At 44.9% G+C, this 14,117-nt stretch overlaps 1 protein-coding gene across 3 annotated transcripts in view; it reads right to left on the bottom strand.

The window, feature by feature from the left end:
• FAM110B (family with sequence similarity 110 member B) overlaps nucleotides 1–13,150 on the bottom strand; it is a 107,604-nt gene extending 94,454 nt beyond the window's left edge. The window contains exon 1 of one of the 3 annotated variants that reach the window (XM_050709088.1): nucleotides 13,005–13,150. The gene's annotated coding sequence lies outside the window, so the exon portion shown is untranslated. The remainder of the gene's footprint in view (nucleotides 1–13,004) is intronic. The other 2 variants (XM_035553262.2, XM_035553266.2) reach the window with 2 other exon arrangements.
• Nucleotides 13,151–14,117: the final 967 nt, after the last annotated feature.

The raw sequence follows: 14,117 nt of genomic DNA, 5'->3' as shown, positions 1-14,117 counted from the left end.
TACCGAGGGGCGGGCTGTGGAATTCATCGCACTAGACGCCCACCACGCGCTGCTCAATGCCATCAGAAGCCATCAGGGCATAAATGCCTGAGGGCTCAAGTGCCACCTCCTTGATACCCTGGGCAGATGAGTTTGAGCCCAGCCCCGCCATGCAGGACTAGATTCCTACCTCAGCTAGCGGTCCTCAGGGGAGCAACACTTCTCCTTTGGATGCAGACCACGTACTGTAACTGTTTTCCCAGATTCAGCCCAAACCAGCTGCAGAAAGGGAAAGCTCATCTAGAAATTAGATCAGGTCCCCACAGAAACATTCAGGGCTTCTGAACAAAGAATATTATTTGTGTGTGTACACACATGTGAACACCATTGTGCTACGGCAAAAATACCAAGGGATGGGGAGGAGGATTCAGTCTGTTGTCTCCACGATGACTCAAGACTACCTGGAGACATCCATGTAATGTTTCTTGGATGCCGAGGTATGCTGCTGGTCCCACGGCCAGCGGTGCAAGTCATCAACCAGAGCTCCCTGGTCAACTCCCTTTCCCTGCCTCATGTGCACACACACCCCTGGGAATGTTGTTCTGGTTATTCTCCCTGTATTTTATGTGAAGGGATTGCTACTTTCTCTCATCTGTGATGCAAAAGCTTGACTGTGACCTGGAAGTGCTCTGCAAGCTACACTTACAGCAGCAACTGAAAAACAGGCCTGAGATGCTGAATATTTTGACAACTGCATTCATTTCACAAATGTCAGTCTCCAACTAAAATTACTGCACTGGGCAACAGCTCGTCTTTTTTCCTTTTTATTTAAATACCTGCAGCCTGCAAAGTACATTAAGACATTTTTACTATATAGGTCAAGTCCTGACCTGTACATCTACATACATTAGCATAAAGGTAAGAGTACTACAGACATCAAAAATGAAGCATTAGTGACTAGTTTAAATACTCATCCTGCAGATTGCTAGAAGAAAAAAATAAATAAGACAACAGAAAAGTAATGACTGAAACAGAAAGACAGTGCTTAATTTGAATTTTCTCCCAAGAAGATTTTTCCTTGTGACTAGTTAGTAGTATTTTACAAGCAAAGTAATAAACCAGGCATCTTCATTTTGCATCACTTTGCATTTCATATGTATTTAGGCTGAGGACTAACTACATAATTCACGATAATTCAGATCAGTTTTGCAACATGCTTTTAATTACCTGAAAAAAGCTGTACACGGGTTTCCATACAGAACACATCCCTTTTTCATGAAGAACACATACTTTTTCTTCCCAAGTCAGAAAAGAATTGGTTAAAACAAAAATTATCATGTAATTGAGAACAATTAAACATGTACATTCTGTAATTTCTCAACAGAAGAAAGAAGTTCTCCTTCACTTCAAGCTGCCAAAGGCTGTGAAGCTGTGATCAAAGACGTGATAATATCAAAAAGAAAAAGACGACAGACGCTGGACAGCAACCCAATGGCACACTCCCTACTTTCTCAGGAGCCTTCAGACATACAAAGCCCAGCAGCCAGAATGAACCCAGCCATTCTCCAACACTGTAATTGCCTTCCCCTGTGTCCTCACCATCCCATCCCTGGAGAACACTCACTGGAAGTCCCAGTGAACTTGGGAGGGTGGCGACCATAGAGTCTCTTATGTTCTCGTTTATACTTTATTAATTGTCATGCCAAAGTAGCTGATCATGGATAGTAATTGTAAGAGCTGTTTGACTTGATAAACGAGATAAGCAGCGCTAAAGTGAGGTATAGCTCACTGTCAGAGACCTCAATCTTTGCAAGTATGAAAAACTGAGTTCTAACATGGACTATAAAAAAAATCCCAGCCTAGCAAGAACCGCGCAACTCAACACAACTGTGTAAAAGAATTTCAAATAAAGCAAAAAGACATTGCATACATGTGACTGCTCTATCAAAGAACAAGAGAATATTTTCTACGCTCCAATGTATCAGTTATTATAATAATGCTTAAAATTGATTTTAGAAGTTGTGTGTTCTATATATTGCCTAACAAGGGAAAGGTATTAAGCAAACAGTGCTAAACCCACTGTTTTAACTCCAGAAACGTCACATAAAAAAAAGACTATTAACAACAAAGGGCAGAACTATTTTATTACTTCTTCCAGTTCAGGATATTATAGTACCAAGTTACACTTCAATGAAGGACGGCTTCACTGAGATGGTAGCGCTGTTCAGGCTGTTTCAATGCTGAAAACAGCAGGCTTTATCTTCAAATATTAGGCAGCTTTCACAATTCTCACCAAGCCGAACGAAGCATTCCGTGAAAGCAAGTCACACTGATTAAGGAACAGGTTTTGTTTCTCATTAGAAATTCCACTTTAAATTAGTGGAAGTTTGAGGCATGGGAAAGAAGTAGCAGAAAGACGGGAACCTCACAGCAGCTCGCTTTGCATCTGGACAGCGTCTGTATCACAACAGCCGTAACACCAGCGCTCCTCCAGATAAGAACGGCAAGCTTATTCTGCAATTACTGTGTTTGCTAAATACCTCTGAAATTAATATAATGGTGTATATATAAACCTCAGTCATGTGAAGGGCAATAGTAAACACCAGACAACTGATACAAAACAGAGTTCATGTCAACAAGCAAACCGTCTCCTTGCCTTCCTGTCCCACTCGGACAGTGGCTCCTTCGCATTCGGACCGCAGCAATGGGTGCTGCGATTCCACTGCAGGATTACCAGCTGCAAATGCCCCTGGGCACTTTGGATATCAGTCTTGGACCCTTCAGTCTCCAACACCTACATGAAGGAAAAGGTTGAGGAAAATGTTCCTGCCCCGCAACAAAATGGAAACACAGGGCACCAGGAGAGGGAGTGTGGATCTGTGTGGTGGACAGGTCTTCCACTCATCGGCTCCACCGACTCCCTCTGACCAAAACACATAATACTATCATGATATTCAGCTGTAAAGTAAGCCTACTGCAGTTAGCAGCATTTGGTTAGCGTGGACCACAACGACACACGATGCAGGGAAGTGCACGCAGGAGGTGGAGCACAAGGATCTGATTTCAAGAAGGGGCTTTGTGCCTTATAAAACATCTTCTCAGTAACAGCGATGCAGAAATAATATGGAAAACAAATTAGTCTATTCCACCAATCTGAACAGCAACATTTGATACCTTCACAGCAGTTCTCAGATAATGAAAGCTTAGAGGGAGAAATTTTATCTCTTATTAAACTCAGTGTCACTGAGGGACAGGGCCTCTCCTCATGCATTTTGCCTCTTGAATTTTGGGCCACGTAATGAAAACATTACTGCTGCTTAGCCAGCAAAGCCCGAGTTGATTCAGCTTCCATGGCCCCAAAGCCTCTAATTCTCTGGGCTAGTCTTCATGAAGAGCACTTAAAAATGAGTGAAATATAAGATGAATGTCCATATAGCCACCTCCACAAACACCACAGGCAGTACGGATGCTACTTCAGAAGGCACTGTGGCCTCATGGTTCCCCCGTTGAGCACCAGAAAGATAAGCAGGTGTACCTGTGGGGTCAGTACATTAAAGCAAGCCTGGTAAGCAATGTGTGTCCTCACCTTTCTGCTATGGACAAGCCTATTGCAATGATACAGCTGTTTCAGGAGTGGGCAGGATCAAAGTTACAGGAGGACACGGTTTGTGAATACGGTTAATCCTAGTGCACGCTGTAAGCATCCACGTAATTTGGGGACAGAGCACAGACAGAGACATCGCAAGGTGCAGACTGAGGAAATTTCAAGCAAAGCCGAAGAACTGCCTGAGATGTCAGGAAACGCTAGGTAAGGTACACCCTGTTCTCCATATAATACTTACAAAGGTGTCCTCTAGGTCAGCCCTATACCATGGTTTTAGCACAATGTCTGACTTCCTACTCTACAGTACATAAGCCATTACCTCCAGGCCTTAAGTGAGACCTCCTTATTTTTTCACATTCACATTTAGCATCTACTTGGACAATTTTCCTTCATCCTCAATCTCTCCAGCCCCCATAACAATACAGGTGATTGAGAACAGCAGGCCACTGACGCAATTTTGCATTTTTATTACATTTAGGGGAAAATATGCTGCAATAATCTTGTTCTCTCTGAGCATTCCTGCTCTTTAGTGTATGTTCTGAATAAAGCCTACTCAGGCAAGTTAGCAGGGCAATATTTCATATCGTTCTTGGTGCCCATGGTTCATTCTCTTACCTGCTAACGGTTCCCGTCAGTTGCCAGGTTCTTAGATCAGTAAAGGGTAATTTGCACACCTGGCTACTGTAACAGCTGTCTTGTGAAAATTAGGATGGATGGCTTCACAACCCCAGCCACAGCATCAGAACGGCCCAAAGATGTTGAACCGTGAGGTTTTTAGGAGGAAGTGGGTTCAAAAAAAAAAAAAAAAAAAAACTCAGAAAGGCCAGAAGAGAGCATTTGATTTTCCATCTTGCAGAGTTTTGAAATGCCACTTTTAAAGTCCCTTCCCCACCAGTGAGGGGCCAAAGAAGCTCCAAGAAACGTACACAGCAAATTTTCGCCCCGAGTGCTCCTAATTTTACACTTGCTGAGTGAAATCCATATGTCTATTTGTGTGCATTTCTACAATTGCACTTTTTCATTCACTAAGATGAGAAATCACTTCTTTTATGCAATCTGCTACTATTCAGATAGCAAAACATTGTGATGTCTGGTAGCAGGCTTGCTGTTTTTGGCTTTAGGAGGTTTCTTTCCCCCCCTCTTCCTGTGAGAGGAAAACTTTTCCCAAAGGATTTAAGTGATTTCATAAAACAAATGTAAAAACAAAGACACTTTTGTTTAAGGACTGCAAGTTTTGTTTTGTTTTAAGGGGGATAGAGAGGGAAGGAAGAAAGAAGTGACACTGATCATCTTTCAATTAAACAGAAAAAAAGCAGATCTCATTCCTAAAATAGAAACTTTTTGATAGCACAAGCTTGCTATAATAAGGAGCTCATCAGAAAAAAAAAATCAAGTTAACATTTGTTTCTAAAAATACACATTTTGTTTATGACAATCACAAGTGAATACCTGAAACCATTATAGCAAAGACAGAGGAAAACATTTTCTCGCCAAATCTGCGTGCTTACATTGTGCATTCCTATACGCTCTGCTTCATTAGAGTCAGTTTCTTCTTTCCCTCACAGTCTACCAAACAGGAAGAAAGGGAGAAAAAAAAAGGCTGAAATGTGTGACTTTAAACACACAAAGATTTTGGACATTCAATTCAGCTACAACTTCGAAAGCTTAACCTAGTATGTATAATTTCATTTATGCAATTATGGCCGAATACTATAATGGGAGTAATCCCCCTGTATTTGCACAGCAAACATTGCAAGAAGGGGACAACAGTAAGAATAAAAAAAAGAACTAATGAAAGCATCAGAAAGCCTTCACCAAAGCTTGTGTTGTATTCTTGCAAGAAACCTTCATATCTGCAAATGCTCCCCAAGCATCTACACAAACACGCTGCAGAAATGTCTGGTGTTACAGAACTGGGACTCTAGTTTCTCACTAACAGACATTAGTTAATGGAATTAATTATATTTATCATTAAGTCCCTAAACATTGTATAAAGTTCTATTACATAGAAAACTCCCACAGCCACAAATGATCTTCAGTGCGAAAATGACATCCGTACAAATGGAGCGAAAGCAAGCCATAAATTCCCATTCACTCTGCCTACCATTTCAATTCACTCAGGATTGTCACTCACTGCAATTATCATTCGGCATCTAGAAGTAACTCACTGGGAAAACTCAACGGCAATATACTTCGGCAATATTGCAAGCTCAGAAAGGCAAAACAACTCAGATAATAAGAATCTTGCAATTAAATACAACACACAAGTGAAATCTATCACGTTTTAACTACTCATACATACACAACTCATTTATCTAAACAAAGTCTCATAGAAGTATGTGCCTGCATGGGAAGTGGCAAGATGTTCTTAATTAAGAGAGAAACAGGTCAAAAAACACTGGGGGTGGGCAGGAGAAGTTAACAGTCTGCCAAACAAATCACAGAAATATTACTATACATATACACACATTTAAAATGCATGTTATCATCTCAGAGTGCTCACCCAACCATTCCCTAAATTATTTTCCCACATCCTAGTTTAAGCTGCACATACATACATCCATCCCAGCATGCACAAACACATGAGAAATAGTTTCATTTCTAGTGGCCCACTGACCTCCCAAAGGGTAACGCGCCCTGATTAAGTTGTCAAACAGAAAAAGACAACAACATACAAAGGTCATCACAAATCCAAAGGTCTGGATTCTTTGGGTTCTTCGGGTAGTTACAGAGTGCAGAGGTACTGGACAGAGACAACGACACTGCTACCAATCATCCTTTCAACAGGAAAGGACACTCTTTCAGCTCTTGTTTGCATGCACACAAACACACACACACCATGTGGAAAACGGGAAGCAAGAGGCCAGTGAGTACTGGGAGGCTGCAGAACAACTTTTCTTTCCCCTTTCTTCTTCCCACAATTCTTCTCTTTTCCTTTGCTTTGTTTCTGAACTATGCAAAGTGCCACGTAATCTGCAGATGCTCACACCTAAAAGGATCTCTCTCAGTTTGCTGTAAGGTTCTGCTTTGTTCCTTCCCCTGCAGTACTGTCTTCATTCAGATACCTTCTCTTGAATAGTGCAACCCCAACCAGCTAATGGATATCCCAGTTACATCACAGCGATGAATAAAACATGAGCTTTCCAATTTTATTCAAAGAGGAGTTAATGTGCATACTGAGTTCAAGTGTGAGACAAGCATTTCTCCACCATTTCCCTATTCACCCAGTTTGTTCATTCAGTCTTTCCATAATTCTCATTTTGTCAATCACATTCCCTCCCGTATTTTTTTACTCATGCATGTTCCAGATTAATTTACCTCCATCTCTTTAAGCCACTTCCTCCTTGCTCCAGTCCATTTTGCTGCTTCCCAGTCTGACCATGCTTGCCATGACCACTCTCAGTTCCTTCACCTATTAACAACATCAATAAGGATATTTCTTTCCACTTGCTTGAGCTGCAGACAATACTGGATGCGGCCATTATCTTCCCTGTCCAATAAAGTCATCAAACATTTCCTCCCATTTCTTAATGCAGACTTTTCCAAGACCTCAAATTGTTACAGGAAGTTATTGGAGTGATTTTGTTTTTTCAGGAGCCCAACAAATCATCAGGAGATGCGTGCTCTGCTCTCTGAACTGCTAGAGACTGTTCAAATTTAGGTTGACTTTACAAATCTGAAATAATAACTTATCCACCTCATACATTAGCATCTGGAACACGAAGACTGTCGATGAAAGACACTACACAAATGCAAAGCGTAGCCTTAGTCTCATCTTTTTTAATGATACACCCAACACTCATATAAAAGAGCAACAGGAGCAGATGAAAAAAAAAAAATCACAATAAACGAATAGCCTAATAATACATGCTAAAAGCCACTGAGACAATAAATTCAATTTTCCCTGGGATTGTTAAATTATTCTTTTGATGGCTCAACACAATCTTTTCACGTTTATTTCCTACGGGAGATGCCAACACATTGAACTCATTACACAACTCCTCTTGAGGAAAGGGGAAAAAAAAAAAATAAAAAATAAAAACACGTGCATTTAAAGCAAACATTAAAAACGTGAACTATGAGATTTTAGGTAGACTAGGCTGGGAAGGAGCTTGCAGATGGATATTTCTAAAGGAAGTTAGACACCTGCCTTATAAATTCAAAACAGACATAAAGCAGTATCAAGACACTGATCTTGCTTTGATGTACAAACATTCTCAAAGCATCTTACTTTTTTTTTAAAATGATTCTTCTAAAGGCACATCCACACAAATGACATTCGTCTTCCTTTTTGAAGAGTCCTCTTGAAGCTTCCAGAAGTTTGACTGTGCATACAAAGCCCAGCCACGGGAGAGCTTATAAACGGACAGACCCTAATGCTCCGGTAGAGATCAAAGCCAACACGGTGGGGCCTTCAAATCACACACTCATTAGGCTTTCTATGAGGTACAGAGCTTTTCAGTTTGTACCAGACATGCCCTCAGCTGAGTTTAGACTACAGAAAGCATGCACGAGGTATCTGAGCTGGCATGTCTCATACCTCAGTGTGTTCCTGGTGGTTAGGTCACGCTGGTCTTTTCTCAGCACCAGGCCTGGGTCAGGTACTATCCGGTGAAGTGAAGCCGTAGATGAGCACACGTCCTCCTGGCTGGGAGCCCCATCACCCACTGCACCAGGCTCTGCCCGAGCCCCCTCCCAGGCAATGTCTCCCTGCCGGTGCTCACAGGAGCACAGAATGGCTTGGGTTGGAAAGGACCTTAAAGACCATCTAGTTCCAATCCCTTCCACTAGACAGGCTGCAGGGACACCTTCTGCTAAACCAGGTTGCTAAACCAGGTGTTTTACTTGGTAGAAATTCCATTCACCATCAAGTGAATGGACTATAGCTACTCCCCAAAAATAAGCATTTCTGTTCACCTCGCCTCTGTCATGGAAGTGTCTTCTATTTCTGTTGATTACCGGTGAGGATTGAAGCACCAAAGTTATGGCAGCTTGAGTTACCTGAGCTGCATGGTTCTTCAGCAGTCACATGCAAACTTGAACACAAACTAGGACTTAACACAAGGACAGCTGGGCGGGCATCCCAAATTCAACAGCTGGGAAACTCATCTTGGTTTTCAGTGAACGTGTACTCCAACATTCATTCAACAAGTCATCCAGTCATCCTCCTGTACGACAAGCTTTTAATCCAAAACTACAGATGAACTTCAGTTTATGACCTTTCCAGTTCTCTAAGAATTTGCCCCAGGGAATTTATAAGCAGATGCTATCTTCCTTCTCCGCCCTTACTAAGCTACAAAAATCTGCACAGCTTAAGTTCTAGCCTCCTGTCTAGCTCCAGACTATTCATGCCACATCATCCTTTTAGCCTGGACGCTCTTGTACATGTTCCACCAAGATTTTGTCTTTTCTGTACAGAAGTGACCAGAACTGTGTACAATATTTGACATGAAATCTCTCCAACGCCTTGCATAATAACTTGTCTATCTCCATTGAAGAGATCTCAGTGAGGATCACATTTTCTTTCACTTCGTGCCCAGCATCAGAGTCCATCCTTGTTTGACTACAGCATTTGGGCCTTTTCCTCCAGGCCTGTTTTAAGAGATGACTGCCAACTGACAGCAGATATGTTGTTAATAATCACTCAGCAGAAAATTTGTCTTTTAGAGCTATTTAACATCCTGTCATTCATATTGCTTCAGTCATCATAGACATCCAATTCCCCCTGTGCAACAATCCAGCCCTTCTCAGTGCTGACTGTACTTCCTAACTTTGCCTCATCAGCAATCATCCCTAGCACAGTTACCTTACCCAGTATGAAGGAAAAGGAGCAGCCCTCCAGCAATACCTACCCGAAGCAGTAACTCCTCTATCCATGCAGCCAGAGTCACAATTTTTCTCCTTTGGGTTGCTTACCATTCTTTAGCCAACCCCACATTTCCAATTCAGTCATTTTCAGCGTAGCACCATAATGCTCATGTTGAACTGAAGTCTTCTACTCCTTTTGTCTAGGACATCCAGTATTTATCCAGCAATAATACAACTTTAGTCTTCCATGACCTAATTGCAGCAAATCCATGATGCATTTCATCCAGTTTTCCACTTACCTTTGTATATTTAATGGCTTTTTTCCATTCCAAATTTCTTCTAAATCCTTGAATATCATTAAGACTAGAGCAAAGAGTGTGAATGGATTTCATTCTCTTCTCCTTTTAAAACAAATACAAGTATAATTGTTTTGCTATATTGCTGTCACAACCACTACACCCAACTTGATAGACAACTTCTTTTTTTTTTAACCTGGCTCTGAAGGAGCTGGAACAGAATGCCAGAGTCCTAAAGCAGAGACTCTTTGCTTCCTTAAATTGACAACACTAAATCTAGAAGCTAGTATAAAATCTAATTTTGTTACTTTTGTATGTCACCCTGTTTTTCTCCCATCTTCAAATCCTCTTCCCTATAGAAAATTAGTCGTAACTAACTAATTTTGGAGGTGTCCAAGCCACATATCCTTCAGCTACAGCCTGGTCCTCACAATATCACAACCAACTTCTCATTTCCTCCTCTTTTTCTCTTCTCCCCTGTTCATCTTAAATTTCTTTGTGCTCTTGCTTTTTGCAATTCATAGACTATCCCTGTAGTTTCTGCTCTCTGATGATCAGTCCTCTCCTTCACTTAATTTTATACAGGCTTTCTGGTAACTTGTGGTATCTTTTTCAAGGTACTTACTATTGCAGCAAGGTCTGCAGCCCCTCTCAACAAACTTTTCATCCTGCTCAAAATACAGCTTCTAAGCAGATGTACCTTTCATTTAAGACAGTCCAAGCACCTTTTTTTTTTAATATATATATAAAAAAAGAAACCTGAAACTCCTGTAGGCCTTCAGTCCAGTGGACTTCACAAACCAGTTCCTCTAACTTCTCCAAACTTGCCCTTCTGAAATAAAACTTCCTTGAAATAAAAGCACTTTGTAGCTGACATATATTTATCCTTCAGTTTAATTTAAAATGATTAACTTGTGGCTAGTCAACACATATGCCTTAGGTCTTGCAGTACAGAGCTGTAATCTAGCAATGGGAAGCAAGATCCAGTGTCAGCCACGGAGACATTCCAGAACCACAGCATCCAGCTCTGGGCAGGCTGCAAATACGAGCCTTAGTTTATTGTGCATTCCACTACAATTAATGGTCAAAATCCACCTGATGATACTTCGATCTGCCAATATCCACTGCATGTCACCGCCTGGAAACCTACTTGCAAATCACACCATGCAGAAATCTTCCTTTTGTATGCTGCCACCATATCTCAAATAGGTCCTGTAGCTCTGAGCAACCAAAACACGCCTGCAAGGCCACGTTTTATAATTTGACTCATTAAACGAATGTCACCCCTTCAGATTTTGGAGCATAACATGAACTTTTAGTAGAAAACCTCATCAAGACCACACCTGTACTGAGCACTTCCAGCAACAATCTGCGGTCACTTGGCTCAGATGCACCACCAGCCCACCAGGAGCTGGGAAGGAGGGCGCTGATGGCCACGTGCTACAGCAGGACATGGAAAGAAGTGCTCCAGTAAAGTGACAGTGAATGGTCTCTGGTGGAAAAACACCAGTTCCCTCTTGGCTTTAACTTGTGATACAATTTTCTCAAAATCAACAGGGATGCCCTGGCATGAGGGCAGCTCAGACCTTCCCTGTAATGTGTCAAGCTTGCTGGCACAGACCATCAGTTCTATCAAGGCAGTAAATCATGCTAAAAAGCACATTCCTGGTATGTCTGGTACAGATGGGAAACTCAATATCATAGCTTGAAACATCAACCATCAAGACTGATTACTGACCCATATAAAATGGGTCTGTGTGAGGGCACACAGCTCTGCCAGCTCTCCGAGCCCCAAATCAGGCTGTGGCAAGAACCACGTGCTGGCCCCAAAGGACCACTGGTGGTCTCTGCACCCACCACCACCCAAAGGTGCATCTCCCCAGGGAGCATTCACATTGCCACTGCTCTTACCACCATCCCGCCAGCTCAAGACAAGGCTTTACAGAAGGGATGTACTTGCCCACCCTTGGGACAGGAGCACAGCTTCAGCAAAGCAACTCTCTGCGTGAGTCCCCCACCAGCGAATAATGCAACGCTTTCTACTCCAGAAGTGCTTAGAAGTGTTTTATTTTGTTAATTCTAGGTCAGTTGCATGCATGGGTGGCATGGACTACACTGACCCTTTTAGAGCTCTAAACATTTTTAAGTAAGTAGGACACTTGACACTAGACACAAGGCACGCTGTACACCCACCGCACACCACACACCAAGAACAACCAGTAGGCTTTATCGGCAGGACCAAGAACAAGCTGCTTTATAAAGCACGGTCCTTATGGCACATAAACATGGATGCAAAATGAGCTGTAAGTGCCAATTCTGACCCAGTACCACATTAAATCAATACGGGCGTTTTGGAGAACAGCGAGGTTGAACCGAAGTGACCCCTGCAAAGCCACCCAACAAATCAGCGGCAGATTTAAAAAACACAACAAGCATTTACAGCCGAGTGATAAAAGGCCCGTGGTAAAGATAAAAGTCGTCTTCCTGCTTAAAAGCACAATAGCCGTGTCATTTCAAGCACAAAGGATACGCTTCATCCTCAAACATCTGAACGCTGTAACTGCAGATTTTACGTACAAGCAAGGATCAGCATGCAAACTACAGTAACTCGGGTTTAAGTAAGTTAACGATAACATTGCATGGGAGGTGTTGATTTGCCAACACCAGGTTTTTGGAAGTTTTAACCTTCCCTGCCCTAAAGGTGCCATACACACAAGACCCCGGGACACAAACAGCTCCAGTGCCATTCCCTCACTTTGAGAGGTGCAGCACTGCCCTGCCTGGGTCCGGGAGGGAGGAGGAACGGCCATTACACCAGTTACCTTTCTCAGCAGCCTCCTCTCTCCCCTATGAAGCCTCCTTGGGGTCAGGGCAGCCCGCGGGCGGTGGGGGGCAGCGCGGTGGCACGGCAGCAGCGGCCCGGGGGCGATGCCATGTGCTCGGCCCCTCGATGGGGCACAAGCACCCCCTTCTCAGCACCTCGGGGTACCACCTCGGAGGGGTCCAGCCCGCGGTTCCCCCAGCCCGTTCCTCCCGGGCCATGCCACGAGCGAGGGATTTCGGCAGAGCCCGGCCCGCCGGGGGCCGGACCCAGCGTCCCGAGGGTGCGAGCACGGAGCCGGCTCCGCTTCCCCGCCGCCCCCCACCGGACCGGACCGGGTCGGGCCGGGCATGGCGAGCTCCCCGCCCGCTCTCCGCCGCCCGCGGGGGGTCCGCAGCGGGGAAGAAAGAGCGGGGGGGAGGCGCCCGGTTCAACCCGTGGCGCTGCCGATGCCGGGGCAGCAGAACAGCACGGCACGGCACGGCACAGCCCTTACCGTCCTCGCGGAGCCTCCCGGCGAGGAGCGAGGCGAAGCCGCGGGGAAGAGCGGGGAGCCGGGGCCGAGGAAGCCTCCGCCGCCGCCAGCAGGATCAGGAGGAGGAGGAGGAGGAGGAGGAGGAGGAGGAGGAGGAGGATCGGCCGCGGAGGGGAGGAGACGGGGGGCGGGGGAGCCGGGCGGCTGGCACCCGCCCGCCCGCCGCTTCCTCCCGACGCGGGGCCGGGCCGGGCTGTGCCGGGCCGCCTGCGGGGGCCGGGGCCCGCCCAGCGCCGCCGGGCCCTCACGGCACCGAGCGGCCCCGCCGCCGCTTTTGTTCGGCCGAGGGAGGCAGGGAGGCAGGGGAGGAGGGCGGCATGCCGGGCGTAACGCCGCCCGAGCGACCTGGGGTCTGCCCTGACAGCCCCCGCTCACCTGGGCCGAGGGGTGCTCGGCACCTTGCCGGCCCTGAAGGCAGCCCGCACGCAGCCTGGTTGTGCCTGAGCAGCTGGCTGGAGGCTCCCCTCCTAAACTGCGGTTCCCACCCTCCTTTTGTGAAGGCAACAGTCTTAGTATTGTGCACTTGGCAGCCACCAACGACTGTAAGATGATTTCAGATGGCACCTTTATCCCATTGTCTGGGTGCACAGGTTTTCTTTCAAACACTGCCACTCATTTGCTTATTGATGTACGATCCAGTTGCCTGCTGAGCATTGAGGTACCTTGTGAAAACACATCTCTTCACCATGCTCCATCAGTCATTCCTTAGCCCCAAGCTTTTTCCCCCTGATTTCAGCTCTTCAGTTCGGGTACTCAAGTCAACACACCCTGTCCCTTCACACCAGTTAAAGTGGTAGAAAGGGGAGGACTTTCCCTCCTTCACTTCCCACTTAAAAGAAACTTAAAACTCTTGCATGAGGCCTTCTCCAAAGGGCACTTAGAGGCTTCCATCATCTGGACAGAAGTGGTTCAACCTACAGGACCACCTACAAAGTGAACTTTTAAGAAACTGGTGACAAAATAAAACTAAACTATCCCAGGTTTTTAAGACCTCGAGGCTGCTTGGCAGCCTTCCTTAAAAGCCCTTTCCCCTGATGCTCATTAGGAGCCCTGTTGAGCCCCAGCAGCACAAGA

The sequence above is a fragment of the Cygnus atratus genome, chromosome 2 (genome assembly GCF_013377495.2).
Source record: "Cygnus atratus isolate AKBS03 ecotype Queensland, Australia chromosome 2, CAtr_DNAZoo_HiC_assembly, whole genome shotgun sequence".
Classification (NCBI taxonomy): domain Eukaryota; kingdom Metazoa; phylum Chordata; class Aves; order Anseriformes; family Anatidae; genus Cygnus; species Cygnus atratus.
Note: the sequence above shows the minus strand (reverse complement) of the source record. Positions and strands in the feature narration are given on the sequence as shown.